The 23,840-nt window shown below is 43.1% G+C and overlaps 1 non-coding gene and 1 pseudogene across 1 annotated transcript; one reads left to right on the top strand and one right to left on the bottom strand.

Annotated features, from left to right (window-relative positions):
- The window catches only part of Ckmt1-ps1 (creatine kinase, mitochondrial 1, pseudogene 1), a 39,879-nt pseudogene that overhangs the window by 13,660 nt on the left and 2,379 nt on the right, over window positions 1-23,840 (top strand).
- Window positions 9,461-9,600, bottom strand: LOC120102651 (small nucleolar RNA SNORA48). The gene has a single exon (XR_015687351.1). It is a non-coding gene; the product is annotated as a small nucleolar RNA SNORA48 (small nucleolar RNA).

Raw genomic sequence — 23,840 nt, 5'->3', positions numbered from 1 at the left:
CTGGCTGGCGCTCCACGAGAGCACCAGCTCCTATAAAGTCTCTGGTTCCCTTCTGAAACGTTCTGTGAACTTTTATGGCAGTTACTTTGGCAGGGCCAATATTTTTTCAGCGGTGTCCATGTTTTGTGCTTACCTATTCCTACTAAAATTATATATTTTAGCAGTTCCCAATAAAACCCATTGTATGGCATGCTAGAATAAATCTCAAAATCTCCCCAAAGTGTTAGGAACTTTCAGATATATGTCCATTAAATTCTTATTTCTCCAGCAAGTGGTTTGTGTGCCAAAATATGCATTTCAGTGCTGGGACTAGTCCTATGTCTACAAGGCTTTGGTAAAACTCATAGAAAATCACAGGCCTACTCATCGTTTGAAATGTGTGCTCTCCAAGCTGAGAGATTCTGTTGTAATTTTCCCAGGAATTCCTATAGGAGACAGCTGCTTGTGTATCTCCTACCCCAAACACCTTGAGTATCTTAAATGAATTATGAGTGATGTTACCCCAGGAATAGATCTTATTTTTTCCTTAGAATGGCTTAAGGTTTTTGCCTTATTTTCTCAGTGCCAGTTATAGTGCCTCCTTTTTGCTCTGACAATAGTGACTCACAAACCAAGTCTAATAAAAAGTGTTTTCTGTGCAAAGCTGTGACAAATGATTTTTAACTCTGTCTTCAAGGGGGCATGACAAAGAGCCCCTGGGCCCAAGGGGTAGAGAGGCAGAGTTCAAACCAATATGAAAAAACAAACAAACAGAATCTTTCCCTCCAATCTCATCTATGAATGTGTCAAGCTCTTGGAAACTAGGCTAAGAAGACTCAGGAGGCAGAGTTCTCTCCCTTTGGATGGATGAGGTCCTGTCTGGTTCAAATGTTCTCTAAGCATGGTTCCCAGACACACAGCAACAACATATGGACATATGTTACAAATGAGAATTCTAAGGAAACCATGCAGACCTCTGAGCTGGGAAGTCTGTGGCTGGGGCTTAGTAGCCCGGGCTTAAGCAAGTCTTCAGGTATTTCTGATGTCTACTAAAGCTTGAGAGACAGTGTTCTAAACTACATCTTGCCAAGAGTATTGCAAAGAAGATCAACCAGTAAATGAGTTAGATTAAAAGGCCATTCACCGCTGAAAGTCCGTGAACTAGATTGGGGGTCTTGTCCTACCCCTTTTCTCTTTTTGAAAGTGCTTTATCAACACTCAGTCCTGACCCAGGTAACACTAAGGATTTCATAGAGAGAACTAAAATATGCTCTCACAACTGTTAAAAATTGGGCATTCCCTAAGGAGCTTAAAAATGAAAAGCCAGAATTCACCAAGATTTCTGAAAGCGGGATTTGCAGCTGCCTTTTATCAGGCATTTTCATAGTAATTATCTCATGTAGTTGTCATAATATTTTTCTGGTATATACATGATCACCACACCATTTTTCTAGAAATAACTTTTGATATATTTTAATCATATTCTTTTCCTTCTCCAACTTCTGCCAGATCCCTACCTCCCTACCCATCCAATTTCATTCTCTCTCTCACTCTCTCTCTCTCTCTCTCTCTATATATATATATATATATATATATATATATATATATATATATATCACAAAAAAAACAAAAAAGAAAGACATAAGGAAATCTAATAATATAAAAAAATTATCAAAACAAAAGAAAAGTGCACATAAATCTATGGAGTCCACTTTTTGTTAGACAACTTCTCCTGGTCATGGGGGTCGGCCCTGGCATCTCTACCATTGAAGAAACACAAGTTTCCCTTCCCCAGTAGGTGTTAATGGCAAATAACTTTTTGGTTAGCAGTAAAACTTTGTGCCTACTTCCCCTTCTCAATGCTAGGATTTTGTCAGGTTTGAATTTGTGAGGTCTAGATGTCACTCTTGGAATCATCAACCACCTCTGGTTCTTACAATCTTTCCACCACTTCTGCACACACACATACACACACACACACACACACACACACACACACACACACACACACACACACACCTTTAGGGAAGAATTTTGATAAAGATGTACCTTTTGACATTCCAAAAGTTTCTTGCCCTCTGCACATTGCCCAGTGGTGACCTCTTTGTTAATTATCACTGACTTCGAGTAAAGACTTCTCTGGTGAGGCTTGAATGATGCACTGAGTTTAGCAATGCATCATTAAAAGTCACTTTTACTGTTATGTTCCTTAGCGGAATGATGGTTGTAGGACTTCCCCTAGAGCCAACAACCTATCTAATCTTGGCTTCTCAGCTGCTTTAGCAATGTCGGGAAGTTTCCATGTCATGGAATGGGGCTTAAATCCAAGTTTTTATAAGTGGTTTGTTATTTTCATAGCATTTGTGCCACTGTTTCAGAGAAGACTCTGTTGCAGCTCACAGCTTCTAGCACGTGAATGCAAGTCAGTAAGGGTGAAGCGTCTAGCTGGGAACCAGCTCCATCTCTCCACGTTCAATGACATACCAACAGGTTGCGAAGGGTGGCTTATAGCTTTAGCAATAGACTATGACGTTTGCAGATATGGGGGGAGGGAGGTTATAAAACCCCCTTGGCAATAACTCAATAAGATGTAACTCATCTCTGGCACTGGAGGTTTTATTTGGTGACCTAAGATGTATAGTTGGGGTATCCCCACCCCAATTATATTTAAATTCTCTATTTAAATTTCTTTCATATGTGTATGTATTTTAGGAAGCTTCTATGGTAGTAGGTTTCCATATGAATTTTTTTGGTAACTTTTAATTGATTCTTTGTTAGTTTCATATCATGGAGCCCAATCTCACTCCTCTCTCCATCCCCTCATATCCACCCTTTACCCTTGCAACCTCCACCCAACACACACATACACACACACACACACACACACACACACACACACACACACACACACACAGAGCATAGAAAACATCTGTCTGAGTTAGGGTTTTACTGCTATGAACAGACACCATAACCAAGGCAACTCCTATAAAGGACAACATTTAACTGGGGCTGACTTACAGGTTCAGAGGTTCAGTCCATTATCATCAAGGTGGGAACATGGCAGCATCCAGGCAGGCATGGGGCAGGAGGAGCTGAGTTCTACATCTTCCTCTGAAGGTAGCTAGCAGAATACTGGCTTCCAGGCAGCTAGGATGACGGTCTTAAAGCCCACACCCACAGTGACACACCTACTCCAACAAGGCCACACCTTCTAATAAGTGCCAGTCCCTGGACAGAGCATCTACAAACCATCACAACATCTCATCATGGGAGCTGTAGTATGTCACAGCATGCCCCACAGCATATCCCTCTGTCCACACATCTTCCCTTGCAAATATTTATTGCAATGAGCCATTGGTCTGGCCATGAGGTCTCTGGCTTCTCTAACACCATTAATATTGGCTCCTCACTGGGACTCCTCAAGGTTACCCTGTTGTTGCCCTGTGTCATGGAGATCCTGCAGCTTAGGAGCAGCAGGCTTGGCCGTTTCACATATTCAAAACTTTTGCAGATACAGATTATGGGGTGGGCCAACTCAGAGCCCTGGCTCTGAGCCTGGGTGGTAGCTGAGCTGGACAGCCAACCAGCTCTCCCTTATTGGCACAACCAGGCCTAGCTCTCCAGCACTGCTCTGGCTAGGCCACCTGATGCCAGCATCTGCAGGAGGCAGGCTCAGCTGTCTCTCTGCTCTCCTGCTCTCCTGCTCCTCTCCTGCTCCTCTCCTGCTCTCCTGCTCTCCTGCTCTCCTGCTCTCCTGCTGCTCTCCTGCTCCTCTCCTGCTCTCCTGCTCTCCTGCTCTCCTGCTCTCCTGCTCTCCTGCTCTCCTGCTCTCCTGCTCTCCTGCTCTCCTGCTCTCCTGCTCTCCTGCTCTCCTGCTCTCCTGCTCTCCTGCTCTCCTGCTCTCCTGCTCTCCTGCTCTCCTGCTCTCCTGCTCTCCTGCTCTCCTGCTCTCCTGCCCTCAGGGTGGTTCACCTACAGCTATACCTTCAAGAGCCAGCTCCACTGTGCTGTGCAGTCAAGGTGAGGGAGCCACTCAAAAGCCTGTGAGGGGCTGGGTCAGCTCTCCAGCTCCTACACACTTAGAGCTTGCTCACCCGTGCTGTAAGGGGTAGAAGGGGAGGTCACATACTCACACCACCTCATAGCAGACAAGTGGCAGGGCCAGTTCTGCTGTGCTCTGTCCCCCACAGGCTGGCTCATCTGCACCCCCTTGACCAGAGCCAGCCCTACTGTGCTTCCCAGGCGAGGTGCAGGGCCAGCTCTCCTGAATGCTGTAGTTGGTGAGGGACAGGGACAGCTCTCTCAAGCTCGTGACCCTGTGGGTAGTCTTCCTAACTGCTGAAGGTGTCAAAGGACAGAGGCAGAGGCATCATCTCTGTGCCCGTGCCACTTCATGGCAAACAAATGGTCACCAGGGCTTGGTCCATTGTGCTGCCTGAGTGACATACAGGACGCAACCTCCCTGCTAGCAGTGATAGATGGGGCCAGCTCTCCACAGCATTACATCCAGTGAGGTGTGAGGCAGTTATGCACAGCCCCTGTGTGGGACCATAATGCCCCAGGGTCATGGAGGAAGGATCAAAACAGCTTCAACCCTGGAAACCTCAAACACAGAATGGTAGGAAATAGCTATCCCCCCTCTTCCCAGGTTAACACCAGAAAGCTGCCCACCCCACATTAACTCTAGTTAAAATTTACTACCCTGGCAGATATCGGGCTTCACTGTGGTGGAGATTCCTGGTTTCTTTGGAGGTTCAGTTCCATCATGCGATGTTTCTCTGGAAACTGCATTATGAGAAGATTTATTTTGCTGAGGCAGACATTCGAGAGGACACATCATGTTTGGAAAGGGTCTAAGTAGAACCCAACAGACAGGGAGCAATGCTCTTGCATTGGTTTGCCTTGCCACACCTTGCTGGTCATCACTGATCTTCACTTCCCGGGACGTCCTAGAGAAAAATGCATCAAAGAGCTTCTCATGGCGTTCCAGCTGCCCCTTGGCACTTCCACACACTCACGCCAGTGTAGCGGAGACTTGTAGTTTCTTCTTTATCAAGCTGCTGCTACTAACTTGTGTTTCATGTTTTGGACTGGACTGTTGAAATCCTGACAGCAATGGCAACAAATTGCACCATAACAATTCTTTTCAAACGTTATTCCCCTTCCCGGTTTCCTGTCCATAAGCCCCCATCCCCTCTCCCCTCCCTATCCCCCATACATCACTCTTACTGCCCCCCCATACTCCCCTGCACTGGGGGTCCAACCTCGGCAGGACCAAGGGCTTCCACTGGGGCCACAACAAGGCTATTCTCTGCTACTTATGCAGTTGGAGCCCTGGGTCAGTCCATGTGTAGTCAGTCTTTCAGTAGTGGTTTAGTCCCTGGAAGCTCTGGTTGGCTGGCACTGTTGTTCTTAGGGGGTTGCAAGCCCCTTCAGCTCTTTCAATCCTTCCTCTAATTCCCCTAAACAGTTTTTGGTTCAATGATTTGCTGCTGGCACTGACCTCTCTATTGGACATGCTCTGGATGTGTCTCTCAGGAGAGATCTATATCCAGTCCCTTTCAGCATGCATCTTTTAGCTTCATCAATCTTATGTATTTTTGGTGACTGTATACATATGGGCCACATGTGGGGCAGGCTCTGGCCATTCCTTGAGGCACTGCTCTAAACTTTGCTTCCATATCCCTCCTATGGGTATTTTTCCCCTTTTAAGAAGGAGTGGGAGCATCTGCATTTTGGTCATCCTTTTTTTTTTTTTTTTAGGTTCCTATGGTCTGTGGATTGCATCTTGGGTGATTATTTCCTGCCTTCTACTCCTCTTGGGTTTATTTATTTATTTTTGTTCTAGAGCTTTTAAGTGTGCTGTCAAGCTGCTGACGTATGCTCTCTCCTGTTTCTTTTTGCAGGCACTCAGAGCTATGAGTTTTCCCCTTAGTACTGCTCTCATTGTGTCCCATAAGATTGGGAATGTTGTATCTTCATCTTCATTAAAGTCTAAGAAGTCTTTAATTTCTTTCTTTATTTCTTCCTTGACCAGGTTATCATTGAGTAGAGCATTGTTCAACTTCCATGTATATGTGGGCATTCTGTCATTACTGTTGTTATTGACGACCATTTTCAGTGCGTGGTGGTCTGATAGGATGCATGGGATTATTTCTATCTTCCTGTATCTGTTGAGGCCTGTTTTGTGACTGATTATATGGTCAGTTTTGGAGAAGGTTCCATGAGGTGGTGAGAAGAAGGTAAATCCTTTTGATTTAGGATGGAATGTTCTATAAATATCTGTTAAGTCCATTTGGCTCATGACTTCTCTTAGTCTGTCTATGTCTCTGTTTAATTTCTCTTTCCATGTTCTGTCCATTGATGAGAGTGGGGTGTTGAAATCTCCTACTATTATTGTGTGAGGTGCAGTGTGTGCTTTGAGCTTTAGTAACATTTCTTTTATGAATGTAGGTGCTCTTGCATTTGGAGCATAGATATTTAGGATTGAGAGTTCACCTTGGTGTATTTTTCCTTTGATGAATATGAAGTGTCCTTCCTTATCTTTTTTAATAACTTTTGGTTGAAAGTTAATTTTATTTGATATTAGAATGCAACTCCAACTTGTTTCTTCAGGCTATTTGCTTGGAAAGTTATTTTCCAGCCATTTACACCGAGGTAGTGTCTGTCTTTGTCTCTGAGGTGTGTTTCCTGCATGCAGCAAAATGCTGGGTCCTCTTTATGTATCCATTCTGTTAGTCTATGTCTTTTTATTGGGGAATTGAGTCTGTTGATGTTGAGAGATATTAAGGAATAATGATTGTCACTTCCTGTTATTTTTGTTGTTAGAGGTGGAATTATGTTTGTCTCTCCTTTGGTTTCATTGCAAGGAAATTATATTCTTGCTTTCTGTCTGGTGTAGTTTTTCTCCTTGGGTTGGAGTTTTCCATCTTTTATCCTTTGTAGCGCTGGATTTGTAGAAAGATATTGTGTAAATTTGGTTTTGTCATGGAATATCTTTGTTTCTCCATCTATGTTAATTGAAGTTTTGCTGGATACAGTAACTTGGGCTGGCATTTGTGTTCTCTTAGGGTCTGTATGATATCTGTCCAGGATCTTCTGGCTTTCATAGTCTCTGGTGAGAAGTCTGGTGTAATTCTTATAGGTCTGCCTTTGTATGTCACTTGACCTTTTTCCCTTACTGCTTTTAATATTCTTTCTTTGTTTTGTGCATTTTGGTGTTTTAACTATTATGTGACTGGAGGAATTTCTCTTCTGGTCCAATCTATTTGGAGTTCTGTAGGCTTCTTGTATGTTTATGGGCATCTCTTTCTTTAGGTTAGGGAAGTTTTCTTCTATAATTTTGTTGAATATATTTACTGACCCTTTAAGTTGGGAGTCTTCACTTTCTTCTATACCTATTATCCTTAGGTTTGATCTTCTCATTGTGTCCTGAATTTCCTGTATGTTTTCGGCTAGGAGCTTTTTCCATTTTACATTATCTTTGACAGTTGTGTTGATGTTTTCTATGGTATATTCTGGCCCTGAGATTCTCTCTTCTATCTTTTGTATTCTGTTGGTGATGCTTGTATCTACGACTCCTTGTCCCTTCCTTTGGTTTTCTATATCCAGGGTTGTCTCCCTTTTTGTTTTCTTTATTATTTCTATTTCCATTTTCAATTCCTTCACCTGTTTAGTTGTGTTTTCCTGTAATTCTTTCAGGGATTTTTGTGTTTCCTCTCTAAGGGCTTCTACTTGTTTACTTGTGTTTTCCTGCATTTCTCTAAGGGAGTTCTTTATGTCTTTCTTAAAGTCCTCCATCATTATCAAAAAATGTGATTTTAAATCTAAATCTTGCTTTTCTGGTGTGTTTGGATATCCAGTATTTTCTTTGGTGGGAGAACTAGGCTCTGATGGTGCCAAGTAGCCTTGGTTTCTGTTGCTTAGGTTCCTGTGCTTGCCTCTAGCCATTGGGTTGTCTCTGGTGTTTGCTTGTCTTGCTGTTTCGAGAGTGACTTGACCCTGCTGTAGGCCTCTGTGTCAGCACTCCTGTAGAACTGTTTTCCTGTTTTCTTTCAGCCTTTCCTGAGAACAGGTGCTCTGATTTCAGGTGTGTCGGTACTCCTGGAGACTGTCTTTCAGCTCTAGACGTGGGCGGGAATCAAAGGGTCCTGCCCCTGATTACTCCTAGGTCCTTGCACCCAGGGAGCACAGTTGGCGCTAGGCGATTCCCTCTTGGGTCTGGACTGTGGGCAGAGGGTAGTCTCCTCTGACTTCTCAGAAGTGTTCACACTTCTGAGGGTCCAGCTCTCTCCCTCACATGATTTGGGTGCAGGGAGCTGATTGGCCAGTTCATTTCTGTCCTGGGCACAGACCAGAAGCACGGGTACCAGTGGCTGTCTGTTCCTATATCCCTGTGTCCAGAGGCACTGTGCAGTTTCCCCTTGGACCGGGGATGTGGGCAGAGGTGTGCAGAGGTGGCAGTCTGTCCTGCAGTCTCAGGATGTATGCACTCTTGGGTGTCCAGCTCTCTTCCCTCATGGGATTTGGGTGTAGGGAACTCCAAAGAACCACTTCTACATCCCCCGTGTCTATAAATAACCTTTCTCCCTACCTTTACTCAGTGGGCTAGAAGGGTGATTCAGTGGTTTAAGAACCCTTATTAAAGTAGGTTTTGAAAAATGTAAGCCTACAGTCCACTCCTTATAAGGTTTTTCCTCTGGACCCCTCCCAGCCCCTGAGTATGTGGGTGAAGTATCTTCCATCATCCCTGCCCTGACTAATTGTTCACAACCATACAAACGTTGCTCCAGACAGCCTAACCATCTCCCCAGGAGCATAAATATCCCCTTCCCTCCCTAATAAATTAACCAGTTCTCCAAAGCTGTTCCCAAGAGTATGCTTTTTACCTACACACTTAGCACTGACCAAAATCCTACCTATACCCACCAGCCCACCTGGCTAACTTCACTCCCTCCAGTCCAGCCTGGTGTATGACAGGCATGGCTACCCTGAGGGGGAGAAGCAAACACAAATGGCACCTGTGGACATTCAGATGGGCCCCAGCTGCTATCCCAACCAGGAACATCACCACATTCTCTCGTAGTAATATGAGCCATGGATATCAGACATGGCAGTTAATAGCAGCTCAGGCTAGACCTCACCATGGCTCCAGATGGTAGGGCTGGTCACTCACAACAAGCTGCTCCTCTCTACCCTCTCTAGTTCTGTCTCTCTTCACAAGGCTCAGGCTGCCCACTTCTCTCTCTCCCATCTGACCACAAAATACTCACACAAAGTGGTGGCTCCCACTGCAGGCTGGCAATGTGACTAGAGGCTGGTAGAGCTTTGGGTGACATTCTCCATCAGTGCTGCATGGTGTGGCCACAAGATAGTATCTATGGCCCATCTGTGCTGTGCACTGGAGGACAAGTCTGTGGGTGACACAGTGGTCTACAGCTTTTCTTCTCCCGCCTTGCACTGCCTGGGTTTGATTTGATTTTTATGAGTCCTAGGTATAAGATAGCTTTGGCTACCAAGCCAGGTATCCAGCGAGGATGAACAAAGGACAGCCATCTGCTCTGCCTCTGACTGATATAAGAGCACCACCAACAAGGTGTCTCTTTGCCCATTGCTGGGGGTAGAGAGCATATGGATTTTTAAAAGATGTTTAGCGTTCATTTTCCCTTCCTGTATTACCTCCTTTACCCTGCCCTCCCATGCCCTTCCATTTAATCTTTCATTCTTCTTCCCCCCTTATCTCTTTATAACACCATATTCTATTTCTCCCTCCCTGGAAGATCTCCTCTTCTTGCATGGTGCTTTAACTGTCTTGGCCACTGTTCTGTTGCTGTGGAGAGACACCATGATCAAGGCAACTCTTATAAGAGAAAGCATTTAATCAGGGCTGGCTTACAGTTTCAGAGGTTCAGTCCATTATCATCACGGCAGGTAGCGTGGCAGCATCCAGGCAGGTGCTGGAGCAGTGTCTGAGAACTTATCCTTATCCACAGGCAGAGAAAGAGAGACTCTGGCCTTGGCATGGAACTTCAAATCCCACTTCCAGTGACACCCTCCCTTCCAACAAGGCCACACTTCCTAATCCATTTCAAATGGTGCCACCTCCTAGTGACCAAGCATTCAAATAAATGAGCCTATGGAGGCCATTCTTACTCAAATAACCACACTGCCTAACCTTTGGATAGTCTAAACAAAACATATATATATATATATATATATATATATATATATATATATATATATATATATATATATGTAGAGATTAAGAACTAATATCCACATAGGCCAAGGGCCATGCAGGAGGAAGGACAAATGGCTTTAGAACTCGTGGAATGCTGCCCACAGGTTGCCACAGCAACATGGGTGAGCCTCGGTGTGGCATGGCCCCAGAGGACTTTATGTTGCTGTGGGGCTCTGCTCTGCTTGCTGCCCTCACATCCCTCTTAGTCTAATTATATGAAAACTCTAAGGGATTTCTAGTCCCTTACTGGGCAGCGTCTCTGGCATCTGCAGTCCTAATGCTTGATCTCTCAGGCATTGCTGCTGGAGCAGATTAATGATTTAATCACCACCCTAGGAAAGGACTTAGAGACATGGATTTTTCAACAATGACCACCACCCTTAGAAAAATATTTGGAAAAATAAAACTGTTAGGGAAGCTAGGTTGCGATGATTTTACTACTGACTTTGATGTAGAAAAATCTTAGGGGACAGTTTGAAGTTCAGAAAGGCACACTCTCAATAGTTAAGCTAGGGACCTTTGTGGTCAGGGAACAAGAACAATGGCATGGCTGGCTGATGTGATTCTCACTGAGGCTGCACTGGTGAGGATTGATTTCTTATACCCAATTTTGTCCTCAGCTTCCTGGTATGATTTGTTAAGAATTGCTGATGAATAGATATGCATTCTGGGGATTTAAGATAGATATGACTAATTTTTATATAAAAGTTTAGATTTGTGATTCTCTTAAGGTTCCTACAAGATTACTTTTAAAGATAAATAATAAAATAATTACTCATTTCTTTGTAACTGCAAATTGCTGCCTGCCAGTAAGAGAAGCTGGCTGAGAAAACTACCTCATTTGCTTACATTTTGTTAATCTGTAACAAGTTACTTAATTATGAATGTATGTGGGTTTGGGGGAATAATTTGTTTTCTTTACCTGTACTATCTAATGTTATTTCTTATAAAGATATTAGAGAACATATTGGTTTTTCAGAGTCATTTACTAGAAGAAAACTAAAATACGATCACATTGTAACTCTATACCACTTGCTGGGATATATAAGCTATGGAAGAAAGAATGAAGAGCACATACATACAACTGTGTGTGTATGTATATGTATAAGGTTTGTGTGAATGGTGGCTAGGACATTGTTTCTCCCATCCATCAACCTTATGTATATGTACAAGGTTTGTGTGAGAGTGTGCTGGAACATTCTTTTTTTTTTTAACTTTTTTTTTATTAACTTGAGTATTTCTTATTTACATTTCGAGTGTTATTCCCTTTCCCGTTTTTCCAGGCAAACATCCCCCTAATCCCTCCACCTCCCCTTCTTTATGGGTGTTCCCCTCCCCACCCTCCCCCCATTGCCGCCCTTCCCCCAACAATCACATTCACTGGGGGTTCAGTCTTAGCAAGACCAAGGGCTTCCCCTTCCACTGGTGCTCTTACTAGGATATTCATTGCTACCTATGAGGTCAGAGTTCAGGGTCAGTCCATGTATAGTCCTTAGGTAGTGGCTTAGTCCCTGGAAGCTCTGGTTGCTTGGCATTGTTGTACATATGGGGTCTCGAGCCCCTTCAAGCTCTTCCAGTTCTTTCTCTGATTCCTTCAACGGGGGTCCTATTCTCAGTTCAGTGGTTTGCTGCTGGCATTCGCCTCAGTATTTGCTGTATTCTGGCTGTGTCTCTCAGGAGCGATCTACATCCGGCTCCTGTCTGCCTGCACTTCTTTGCTTCATCCATCTTGTCTAATTGGGTGGCTGTATATGTATGGGCTACATGTGGGGCAGGCTCTGAATGGGTGTTCCTTCGTCTCTATTTTAATCTTTGTTTCTCTATTCCCTGCCAAGGGTATTCTTGTTCCCCTTTTAAAGAAGGAGTGAAGCATTCACATTTTGATCATCCGTCTTGAGTTTCATATGTTCTATGCACCTAGGGTAATTCAAGCATTTGGGCTAATAGCCACTTATCAATGAGTGCATACCATGTGTGTTTTTCTGTGATTGGGTTACCTCACTCAGGATGATATTTTCCAGTTCCAACCATTTGCCTATGAATTTCATAAAGGCATTGTTTTTGATAGCTGAGTAATATTCCATTGTGTAGATGTACCACATTTTCTGTATCCATTCCTCTGTTGAAGGGCATCTGGGTTCTTTGTGCTGGAACATTCTTATATCTATCAGCTATGTGCATGTATATGTGTAAGGTTTGTGTGAGTGGGGGTTGATACGTTGTCCCTTACAGCCATCAACTATGTGTATGTATGCATGTGTGTGTGTGTGTGTGTGTGTGTGTGTGTGTGATGTTTGGAGCCTGCTTCCTGGAGTTTTGCTATAACCATTCTATGTGTGAGTGTGTATATGTCTATCTGTAGGTATGTACACATGTGTATGCACATATGCATGTGTGTTTATGTGTATGAAATTACTGGACTCTGTCTTTTGGTTTATCCACTCAGTGTGTGTGTGTGTGTGAATTTTCTCTTTCCCTCTCTCTCTTGATGGCCCCAAGCTGTTAAATGAGTATAATTTTTCCACTGGCCATAGGCAGTGCCTTCACCAGTAAATTAAGCTTTTGTTTCCTCAGGAAAAAGTTTGCTGAGCAACTTCTCTAATCACCTTTGGCAGCAGCCCCATAGGTATCTGAGTCTACCTCCATCAGTGGTTCTAAGTACTGACCCCCAACAGTTGCCTGCCTCAGTTTATCTACCCCATGGATGCCAAGCCAATCATTGGCACACATAGAAGTGAAAGCATGCAGTGTCTTTTGGGGTCCAGGTCACCTCACTAGGGATGATTGTTTCTAGTTCCATCCCGTTACTTGCAAATTCATTGAATTCTATTGTGTAAATTTACCACATCTTCCTTATCCATTCATAGTTGATGGACAGCTAGGCTGTTTCCAATTTCTGGCTGTGAATAGGGCATTGGTGAGCATGGATAAGTAAATGTCTCTTTAGTATGATACAGAGTCCTTTGAGTATATGTCCAAAAGTGATATAGCTGGAGTTTGAGGCAGATCTATCTCCAGGTTTTTGAGGAATTGACACACTGATTTCCATAGTAGGTGTACAAGTTTGTACCCCCACCCACAATGGGTGTTTCCCCACATCCTGGCCAGCATAGGCTGTCATGAGATTTATTGATCTTGGTCCTTTCTTGACTGAGGTAAGATGAAATCTAAATGTAGTATTAATTTCCTCATGACTAAGTGTCTTTCAGCCATTTGTATTTCAGAATTCTGAATTCTCTGCTTAATTCTATTTACCATTTTTTAATTGGGTTTTTGCTTTCTTGATGTTCAGGTTTTTTTAGTTCTTTTATATTCTAGATACTAACCCTCTATCAGGGATTATATATAATTGATAATGATTTTTTAACATTGTGTGGTTGCCACTTGAATAGTGTTCTTTGCGGCACAGAGGCTTCTCAGATTTATGAGGGCTCGTTTATAAATTGTTGATCTTAGTGCCTCTGCCATTGGTGTCCTTCTCAGAGTCTTTTCCTGTGCTAGAGTCCAATCCTATTTCCTATGGTCTCTTCTGTCAGAGTCAAGGTCTTACATTGAGGATTCTGATCAGCGGCTCCGTGCTCTGGATGGCTTAGTGTAAGTCTTCAGCTTCTTTCTACAGAAGCCCAAAGAGGTGATATACGTTGGTCAGGTGTTGGTAGAGCCATGGCCAGCTCCAATGGCTCCCAGATTCCTGTTTCTAAAGCAATGCATATTGAATCAAAATTAAATCAAACTCAGCAGGAAACTGGTGAGAAGGAACCAACTGGCTATTCTACTACAAAAAAAAAGAAAAAGAAAAAGGAAAAAAAAGAAAAGAAAGAAAGAAAGAAAGAAGGAAGGAAAGAAAGAAAGAAAGAAAGAAAGAAAGAAAGAAAGAAAGAAAGAAGGAAAGAAAAGACTCTTAAAATTTATGAAAGAAGGAAGACTCCAAAGGCCTGTTTCTGAAGGTCTCTAGTCAGTCACCAGTCGTTGAAAGGGTTGTGCATTCAAGGCCCTGCACTGAGTTTTGACCACCCCATTTCTACTGCCTTTAAGGAAACATTTACAGCTTAAACTCTGCATATTTCTTTGAAAATAGGTCCTGCGAGGTATAGCATGTATCTTTTTTCCCATTTTTTAAAAATGTATTTATTATTTTACTTATCGACTTTACATCTTGGTCACTGCCCCCTTCCTAGTCACCCAAAATCCTCTCTGTCATCTCCTTTCCCCTTCTCAGTGAGTGGGACCTCCCTGGGTATCCCCTCACCTTGGCACATCAAGTTTCTGTGAGGATAGGCACTTCTCCCACTGAGGCCAGACAAGGCTGCCCAGTTAGAATATTTCCCACATACAGGCAGCAGTTTTGGGATAGCTCCCCGACTCCAGTTGTTTGGGACCCACATGAAGACCAAGCTGCATATCTGCTACATATGTACATGGAGGCCTAGGTCCAGCCCATGTATGTTGTTTGATTGGTGGTTCAGACTCTAAGAGCCCCGAGGATCCAGGCTAGTTGATTCTGTTAATCTTCCTGTGGAGTTCCTATCCCCTTAGGGGCTTCAGTATTTTCTCTTATTCTTCTTATTCTTTCTTAAGAGTCCTCAAGTTCCATCTACTGTTTGGCTGTGGGCAAATGCTCTGTCTGAGTAGTTGATGGATTGGGCCTCTCAGAGGACAGCCAGGTGGTATATTTAAATCCTGGCACTATCTATCCTAATTTATTTTGTACATGTCTCAGCATACACTCACCTCATACTTATCTCTAGAAGTTCCCCAGACATAGAGCTTGCCAGCTTCCCTACATTCTTCCAATTGATTTCAGACCCTGCAGGGCTAAAGCCTGTGCCTAGAGCAGCTGTCCTTGGCTGGTTACATTCAGTGGTAAAATGCGTGGGTAGCACTGTGATTCCCATTTCCATCACTAGAAAGGAAATCTTCCTAACCCATGACCCCATACGTAGCCCATGTTCCCATCTGGATATGTGTCTGCAGAACTATAATCAAATGTCCCACCACTGTCTATCTTCTTCCTCAGAGAGCCTCTAAGATCAGGAACCAACGTTGGCTTTGCAATCCCACAAAGTCCCAGCCACACAGAGCTCAAGCAGTGTGTATGGACACAACTTAGCTCTAGAGATGACAGAGTCAGCCCCAGCCAGTCCCCACTGCCTGAAATGTTGTGTTAGGATTCTGAAACTGCCATGCAGTGGTAGGGTGACCCCTCTTGCATAACTTTATGAACGAGTAGAAAGTTGTTTCCTCACAGTTTCAGAGACTGAAAAAATATAAGATCAAAGTACCACCAAGTTCACTATCTAGCACAGGGTGGTTTCTCTTTCCCAAATGCCAACCTGTTGCTACACTCCCCAGAAAGGAGAGGTACTGTGTCCTCGAATAGTGAGAGGCCCAGAAGGGGCCAGTCATCCCCTTTAATAACACAGTGATTGGTTCACAAGATAAAACCTGATTACCCACTAAAGCCCAGCACTGAGTGAGTGTCAGCATCACGTAAGGAACAATGCTTGCCTACACTGCAGGATGTCTGGGAGTAACAAGGGCACTTGGCATCCATCTCTTTGCATGATAAAAATTAACCTTTCTGGGGATGGAGAGATGGCTCAGCGGTTAAGGGCAACTGACTGCTCTTCCAGAGGTCCTGAGTTCAATTCCCAGTAACCACATGGTGGCTCACAACCATCTGTAATGGGCATCTGATGCCCTCTTCTGGTGTGTCTGAAGACAGTGTTCTCATATACATAAAATAAATAAATCTTTGTTTTTTAAAAAAGTTAACCTTTCATACAACACTGCATCAGGTTTAAGATCAAACAATAAAGTTAAATGAAAGAAAAAAAAGTTTGTTTTTACCCGAACAGCCTGAAGCTGTCCCTGACACATTTACCTTACATTACATGACTGTAAAAAGCAAGTTTAGCATCCAGTAAATACATCTCTGTCTTAGTTAGGGTTTTATTTCTCTAAAGAGACACCATGACCTATGCAACACTTATAAAGGAAAATATTTCATTGTGACTGGCTTACAGTTTCAAGGTTCAGTCCATTATCATCAAGGCAGGAAGCACGGCGGCCTGCAGGCAGATAGGATGCTGGAGGAGCTGAGAGGTCTACATCTCAGTCCAAAGGTAGCCAGGAGAAGACTGTCTTCTGCAGGCAGCCAGGAGGAGGGTTTCTTCTGCACTGGGCAGAGCTTAAACAAAGAACTTCAATGCCGACCTCCAGAGTACCCAGTTCCTCCATCAAAGCCACACCTATTACAACAAGGCCACGCCTCCTAATAGTACCACTTCTCATAAGCTAAGCATATACAAACCATCACATTCCACTCTCTGATCCCCATAGGCTTGTTTAAACACATATACGGAGTTCATACTTAGCCATAGCTTAATGCAAAATACATTAGTCCAACTTCAAAATTCTCCATAATCCATAGTAGTCTCAACAATGTTAAAAGTCCAAAGTTCAAAGTCTCTTCTCAACAGTAGTCCCCTATAAAATCAAAATCAAAAAGCAGATCACATACTTCCACATTATAGGATATATATTATTCCAAACATCACAGTGAGGAAATACTGGACCAAAGCAAGATCAAAAAATAGCCAGGCAAATTCCAAACTCTGCATCTCTATGTCTGATGTTCAACTCCTTTCAGTTTTGTTGACTGCAACACAGTTCTTTCTGTTGGGCTGGTTCTACTCCCTGTTAGCAGCTTTCCCACAGCTCTGACATCTCTAACACATCGGGGTCTCCAAGGCAACTTCAACTTTACAGTTTCTTGTTCCAATGTCTGGGATCTACACATGATCTGGACTTCTTCAAAGGGCTTGGGTGTCTTCTCCAGCTCTGGCTTCTGTAGCACTTGAAGTTTTGGTTGACTCCATTCCACTGCTACTGCTGTTTGTGATGGTCATTCTCTGGTACTGGCATATCCAACACACTGAGGTCTTCCACCGTAACTAGGCTTCACCAATAGCCACTCATAGGTTCTCTTCATAGTACCAACCCTCAACTTCTTTGCATGACCCCTTTAGTTCTGGGCAACTAAGGCTCCACCATCACCATCCCTGGCCTTTCACAGTGCCAAGCTTCAGCTACTCTCCATGACCCCTTCATGCCTTCAAAACCGTACTACCTGGGGGATGCTTATACATTACCAAGAAAAGCTGCAGTACAGTACAACCTTGGCTATTTCTAGAACATGGCTTCTTTGTGCTCTCAGAAAACAACTCCCAGAGAATTTCACCTCAGTGATGCTGGTCTCTTCTGAATCACCCATAATTTCTTAGTTCCAGCTAACCAGCATCAATTATCCCCAGTAGTTCCTTCTATTCTTGACTCTAAAGCCCAAGTCACATGATCAAAGCTGCTCTGTAAACGGACTTTTAGCTCAAACATCTGCATGCCTCTGTTTCTTGCATGCTGGGATTGAAGGTGTGGTCCACCACACCTGTACCTATTCTTTTCTTTATCTGGAACTTGCTCTGTATCATGTTGGCCCTGAACTCAGAGATCTGCCTGACTTTGTCTCCTGAGATTAATGGCTTATACCAAGCCTGGACCTAAGTTTTTCATGGCCACTATGCCTCAAGATCCAGATAAAAAGTGTGTGTTTTCCAGCCTCAAGATCTGGATCACAGATCTGCCCTCCATTTCTGGATTTTAGTTCATTTCAAATTAAAAATCCAAATAAAAACAATAGCTAGGTAATATTATTGCCTAACATTATATAACTATCCCTTATTGAACTATAAATCCATAAACAGTAAGCTAAGTTGGGTGGGATCTTGCTCTGAGGTCATTTAATATCCTTAACTTAATTCCATTTAATATCCTTGAACACAGGATGTAGCTCCATTGTGCCCCTTTAAGACTTGTATTTTCCTTTCTAAACTTGCTACACTTGATTAAAATGCTCATCATGATAGTAAACCAGACAACAAAGTCAGTGCTGGCTTTTTTTTTTTTTTTTTGAGATGTCCCTTGTCACTGCAATTAATCTGAATCTCTTTACCTTGGCCTCAGGTAAATTCTTTAGACAAGGGCAAAAAACAGCCACATTCTTCACCAAATATCACAAGAATGATCTCTAGACAATCAACTAACATTCTTCTCTGACTCCTCTTGAGCCAGGTCTCCAGAGTACAAACCACCCTCAGAACTATGCCATCCATATTCCTACTATGATGGCCCATTAAACCTTACTTAAAGAATTCCACTGCTTTTCAAACCCAAAGTCTCCAAACTCACATTCCTCTAAACAAAACCATGGTCAGGCCTATCACAGCAATACCCCAGAGTCTCAAAATCCATATTCCTCCAAATAAAAGCATGGCCGGGCCTAACACAGCAATACCCTAGTCCCTTGTACCAACTTCTGTCTTAGTTGTGGTTTTATTGCTCTGAAGAGACAGCACGACCAAGGCAACTCTTGTAAAGGAAAATGTTTCATTGTGGCTGGCTTATAGTTTCACTGGTTCAGTCCAAGTGAGCTACCTGGAGGAGATACTCTCCAACCAGCTGAACTGCATGTGAGTTGTGAGTGATCTGCAGAATTTTAGCTTTTGTGAACTTTCACCCTACTGTTGAAATATGTCATCACATTGGGGTGGACTTTGAGTCAGTTCTGCTCCTGTTACCCCTCACCCACATTTCTATAAGTAACCCCAATAAACACATCACTTTACCTTCCCTATCTGAGATTTGTAGTTATTGGTTCACATTTCCCAGGTTTAAAGAGCTTAGCTGAAAGAGAGATTGGTCAATATGCCTAGGCCACGTTTAGGACAAAATTGGAATTTAATATCTTATAATTCATAGCAGAGAACAGACCGAAAATAGATGTAGATTTTCCAAAGTTATAAAAACCAATGTTTCTTTGGCAAGCAGTTATCAATTGGAGATAGCTTTTGCATTAGAAATGGGGGCTTGTGTCTACGTCCTCTCTCAGTGCTGGGACAGATCTGGTACAGATCCATGCAGGCCCAGTACATGCTGCCTATTATCTGTGAGTTCATATGTGGGTCGTTCCTGTGCTGTCTAGAACACCTTTCTTCCTTGGTATCTTCCATCCACTCTGGCTCTTACAGTCTTTCTACCTCCTCTTCTGTTGAGTCCCCTATCCCCGAGGGAAGGTATCTGATGGAGACATCCTGTTAAGGACTGGGTGTTCCAAGTCTCTCACTGTCTTCATATTGTCAGACATGGGTCTCTGTACTTGTTCCCATCTGTGGCGGGTACTGCATTGTGAGTATAGCAGAGTGGCGTTAAGGACTTTTGCTACGCTTCTTCAGCAGAACAGTATACTTTTCCCTAGGGAAAGCATCTTTTTAACGTAAACTTTCTTTTGATTACTCATGATGAATGTGAACATTTTCACCTGCTGTCATTTAGATACATAGTGTTGTGCTATAAATACATGATTTGAGCCATTTTTCTTTTCTTGTAAATCTGTGTTATTTTATGCATGTTTATTTAAACCATTAATAATCTCTACGCTATAGTTAAAAAATAATCAGGATTCTTATTTATTTATTTTTTACTTAAGACTGTGCTCATATATTTTTTAATAATAAAACAAAATAAACTGTCATAAGATAAAACAAAAACTAACACACTGAAATTGCATAGAACAAACCAACAGAAGGAAAAGAGCTCAAGAGAAGGCACAGGAATCAGAGACCCATTCATTCACACACTCAGGAATTCCATAAAAACACTATACTGGAAGCCATAGTATATACACAGAGGACCTGCCTGGTGCAGACCCAGTACATGCTGCCTCAGGCTCTGTGAGTTCATATGAGCTTTGACCGCGTTGATTTGTAGAGCCTTGTGTCTAGATATCCTTTACCCTCTCTAGCTTTAACACTCTTTCTGCCCCCTTTCATGGGGTTCCGAGCCCTGAGGGAAGCATTTGATATAGACATCCCATTTAGAGCTGAACGTTCCAAGATCTCCCATTCTCTATACAACATCTGGCTGTGGATCTCTGTGTTTCCCCACCTTCCACAGGAGGAAGCTTCTCTGGTGATGACTGAGCAAGGAGTGTGCTCACATCTTTAATAGAAGACTTCTAGATTAAATCGAAGCACAGAGAATAGTCTGCTGCCCATGTCTGGCCCAGCTTTCCTTAACTATACATATACTGTTTAAACGTTGAACTGAACTGTTTGATTATTAACATACGGGTTGGTCAAAAAGTGATTGTTGAGTTGCAGGGAAGGGAAAGAAGGAAGAAGAAACACACCATTTCCTTCCCAACCCCAGCCCCACACCCAGAGCAACCAACAGTTCTTGCTTGAGTCAGATCCCATTCTGAATGCAGTAGCCATTATCTTCAAGCCATTGCTGGTCCTTTCTCCCATCTGCCTGGCCAGAATCAGGTTTCTGGCTTTGTCTGGAGCTGGGTCTCTCACCTCTGGGAATCTGCCATGAGCTGCTTGTGAACTGATGAGCTGCCCCTCCCCCAGGCACTGAATACCCAGAGCTCGAAAAGCACAACTATGTGGCCGGTCAGCTGAACCTAGCAGTCTATGCATGGCTATAGGATAAGACCACACCCACTGGCTGGACACCAGATCAGTGCATCCAGGTTGGTGTGGACAGCCCTGGCCACCTCTTCATCAAGACTGTAGGCATGGTGGCTAGAGATGAGGAAACCTATGTGTTAGATATTTGATGAACCATTTCAGTCCGTGATCCAAGTTGGACATAATGGATATGACCCTTGAACAACGAAGCTTCCCACTGACCTTGATGCAGTTAAAATCCATCTGTCCACCTTGGTGAAAGGTGTGTTATTGCCTTCAAGAGTCAGAACTGGCCGAAGTATCAGGGAATTCAATCTCCTTCCACCCTGCACTGAGGCAGAATGAGAACAGGTAGAACATGTTGTGGTAGACGTACCGAGTAGCTGGAAGGGTGACCTAGCTGGGTGATATCATAGGCTCCGTGAGATGACAGGGGCTGGACAGCAACAGCTTGTTGATGACTGTTTTCTGTTGGATACCATTGCTGACTGTAGTAGGAATAGCTCGAGACTGGCCAGGTGTTCTACAATAAGAAGACTTTCTTTTTTTTTTTTTTTAATTTATTTATTTTTTTTTATTTTTTTTTTTTATTATCTTGAGTATTTCTTATATACATTTCAAGTGTTATTCCCTTTCCCGGTTTCCGGACAGACATCACCCTCCCCCCTCCCCTTCCTTGTGGGTGTTCCCCTCCCAAACCTCCCCCCATTGCCACCCTCCCCGCATAGTCTAGTTCACTGGGGGTTCAGTCTTAGCAGGACCCAGGGCTTCCCCTTCCACTGGTGCTCTTACTAGGATATTCATTGCTACCTATGGGGACAGAGTCCAGGGTCAGTCCATGTATAGTCTTTAGGTAGTGGCTTAGTCCCTGGAAGCTCTGGTTGCTTGACATTGTTGTACTTTTGGGGTCTTGAGCACCTTCAAGCTCTTCCAGTTCTTTCTCTGATTCCTTCAACGGGGGACCTATTCTCAGTTCAGTGGTTTGCTGCTGGCATTCGCCTCTGTATTTGCTGTATTCTGGCTGTGTCTCTCAGGAGCGATCTACATCCGGCTCCTGTCGGTCTGCACTTCTTTGCTTCATCCATCTTGTCTAATTGGGTGGCTGTATATGTATGGGCCACCTGTGGGGCAGGCTCTGAATGGGTGTTCCTTCAGTCTCTGTTTTAATCTTTGCCTCTCCCTTCCCTGCCAAGGGTATTCTTTTTCCTCATTTAAAGAAGGAGTGAAGCATTCACATTTTGATCATCCGTCTTGAGTTTCCTTTGTTCTAGGGATCTAGGGTAATTCAAGCATTTGGGCTAATAGCCACTTATCAATGAGTGCATACCATGTATGTCTTTCTGTGAGTGGGTTAGCTCACTCAGGATGATATTTTCCAGTTCCAACCATTTGCCTACGAATTTCATAAACTCGTTGTTTTTGATAGCTGAGTAATATTCCATTGTGTAGATGTACCACATTTTCTGTATCCATTCCTCTGTTGAAGGGCATCTGGGTTCTTTCCATTTTCTGGCTATTATAAATAAGGCTGCGATGAACATAGTGGAGCATGTGTCTCTTTTATATGTTGAGGCATCTTTTGGGTATATGCCCAAGAGAGGTATGGCTGGATCCTCAGGCAGTTCAATGTCCAATTTTCTGAGGAACCTCCAGACTGATTTCCAGAATGGTTTTACCAGTCTGCAATCCCACCAACAATGGAGGAGTGTTCCTCTTTCTCCACATCCTCGCCAGCATCTGCTGTCACCTGAGTTTTTGATCTTAGCCATTCTCACTGGTGTGAGGTGAAATCTCAGGGTTGTTTTGATTTGCATTTCCCTTATGACTAAAGATGTTGAACATTTCTTTAGGTGTTTCTCAGCCATTCGGCATTCCTCAGCTGTGAATTCTTTGTTCAGCTCTGAACCCCATTTTTTAATAGGGTTATTTGTTTCCCTGCGGTCTAACTTCTTGAGTTCTTTGTATATTTTGGATATAAGGCCTCTATCTGTTATAGGATTGGTAAAGATCTTTTCCCAATCTGTTGGTTGTCGTTTTGTCCTAACCACAGTGTCCTTTGCCTTACAGAAGCTTTGCAGTTTTATGAGATCCCATTTGTCGATTCTTGATCTTAGAGCATAAGCCATTGGTGTTTTGTTCAGGAAATTTTTTCCAGTGCCCATGTGTTCCAGATGCTTCCCTAGTTTTTCTTCTATTAGTTTGAGTGTGTCTGGTTTGATGTGGAGGTCCTTGATCCACTTGGACTTAAGCTTTGTACAGGGTGATAAGCATGGATCGATCTGCATTCTTCTACATGTTGCCCTCCAGTTGAACCAGCACCATTTGCTGAAAATGCTATCTTTTTTCCATTGGATGGTTTTGGCTCCTTTGTCAAAAATCAAGTGACCATAGGTGTGTGGGTTCATTTCTGGGTCTTCAATTCTATTCCATTGGTCTATCTGTCTGTCTCTGTACCAATACCATGCAGTTTTTATCACTATTGCTCTGTAATACTGCTTGAGTTCAGGGATAGTGATTCCCCCTGAAGTCCTCTTATTGTTGAGGATAGCTTTAGCTATCCTGGGTTTTTTGTTATTCCAGATGAATTTGCAAATTGTTCTGTCTAACTCTTTGAAGAATTGGATTGGTATTTTGATGGGGATTGCATTGAATCTGTAGATTGCTTTTGGTAAAATGGCCATTTTTACTATATTAATCCTGCCAATCCATGAGCATGGGAGATCTTTCCATCTTCTGAGGTCTTCTTCAATTTCTTTCCTCAGTGTCTTGAAGTTCTTATTGTACAGATCTTTTACTTGCTTGGTTAAAGTCACACCGAGGTACTTTATATTATTTGGGTCTATTATGAAGGGTGTCGTTTCCCTAATTTCTTTCTCGGCTTGTTTCTCTTTTGTATAGAGGAAGGCAACTGATTTATTTGAGTTAATTTTATACCCAGCCACTTTGCTGAAGTTGTTTATCAGCTTTAGTAGTTCTCTGGTGGAACTTTTGGGATCACTTAAATATACTATCATGTCGTCTGCAAATAGTGATATTTTGACCTCTTCTTTTCCGATCTGTATCCCCTTGATCTCCTTTTGTTGTCTGATTGC

Source organism: Rattus norvegicus, chromosome 4, assembly GCF_021556685.1.
Source record: "Rattus norvegicus strain SHRSP/BbbUtx chromosome 4, alternate assembly SHRSP_T2T, whole genome shotgun sequence".
Lineage (NCBI taxonomy): Eukaryota > Metazoa > Chordata > Mammalia > Rodentia > Muridae > Rattus > Rattus norvegicus.
The sequence above is the reverse complement of the archived record's forward strand: the minus strand, read 5'-3'. Positions and strand labels throughout refer to the sequence as shown.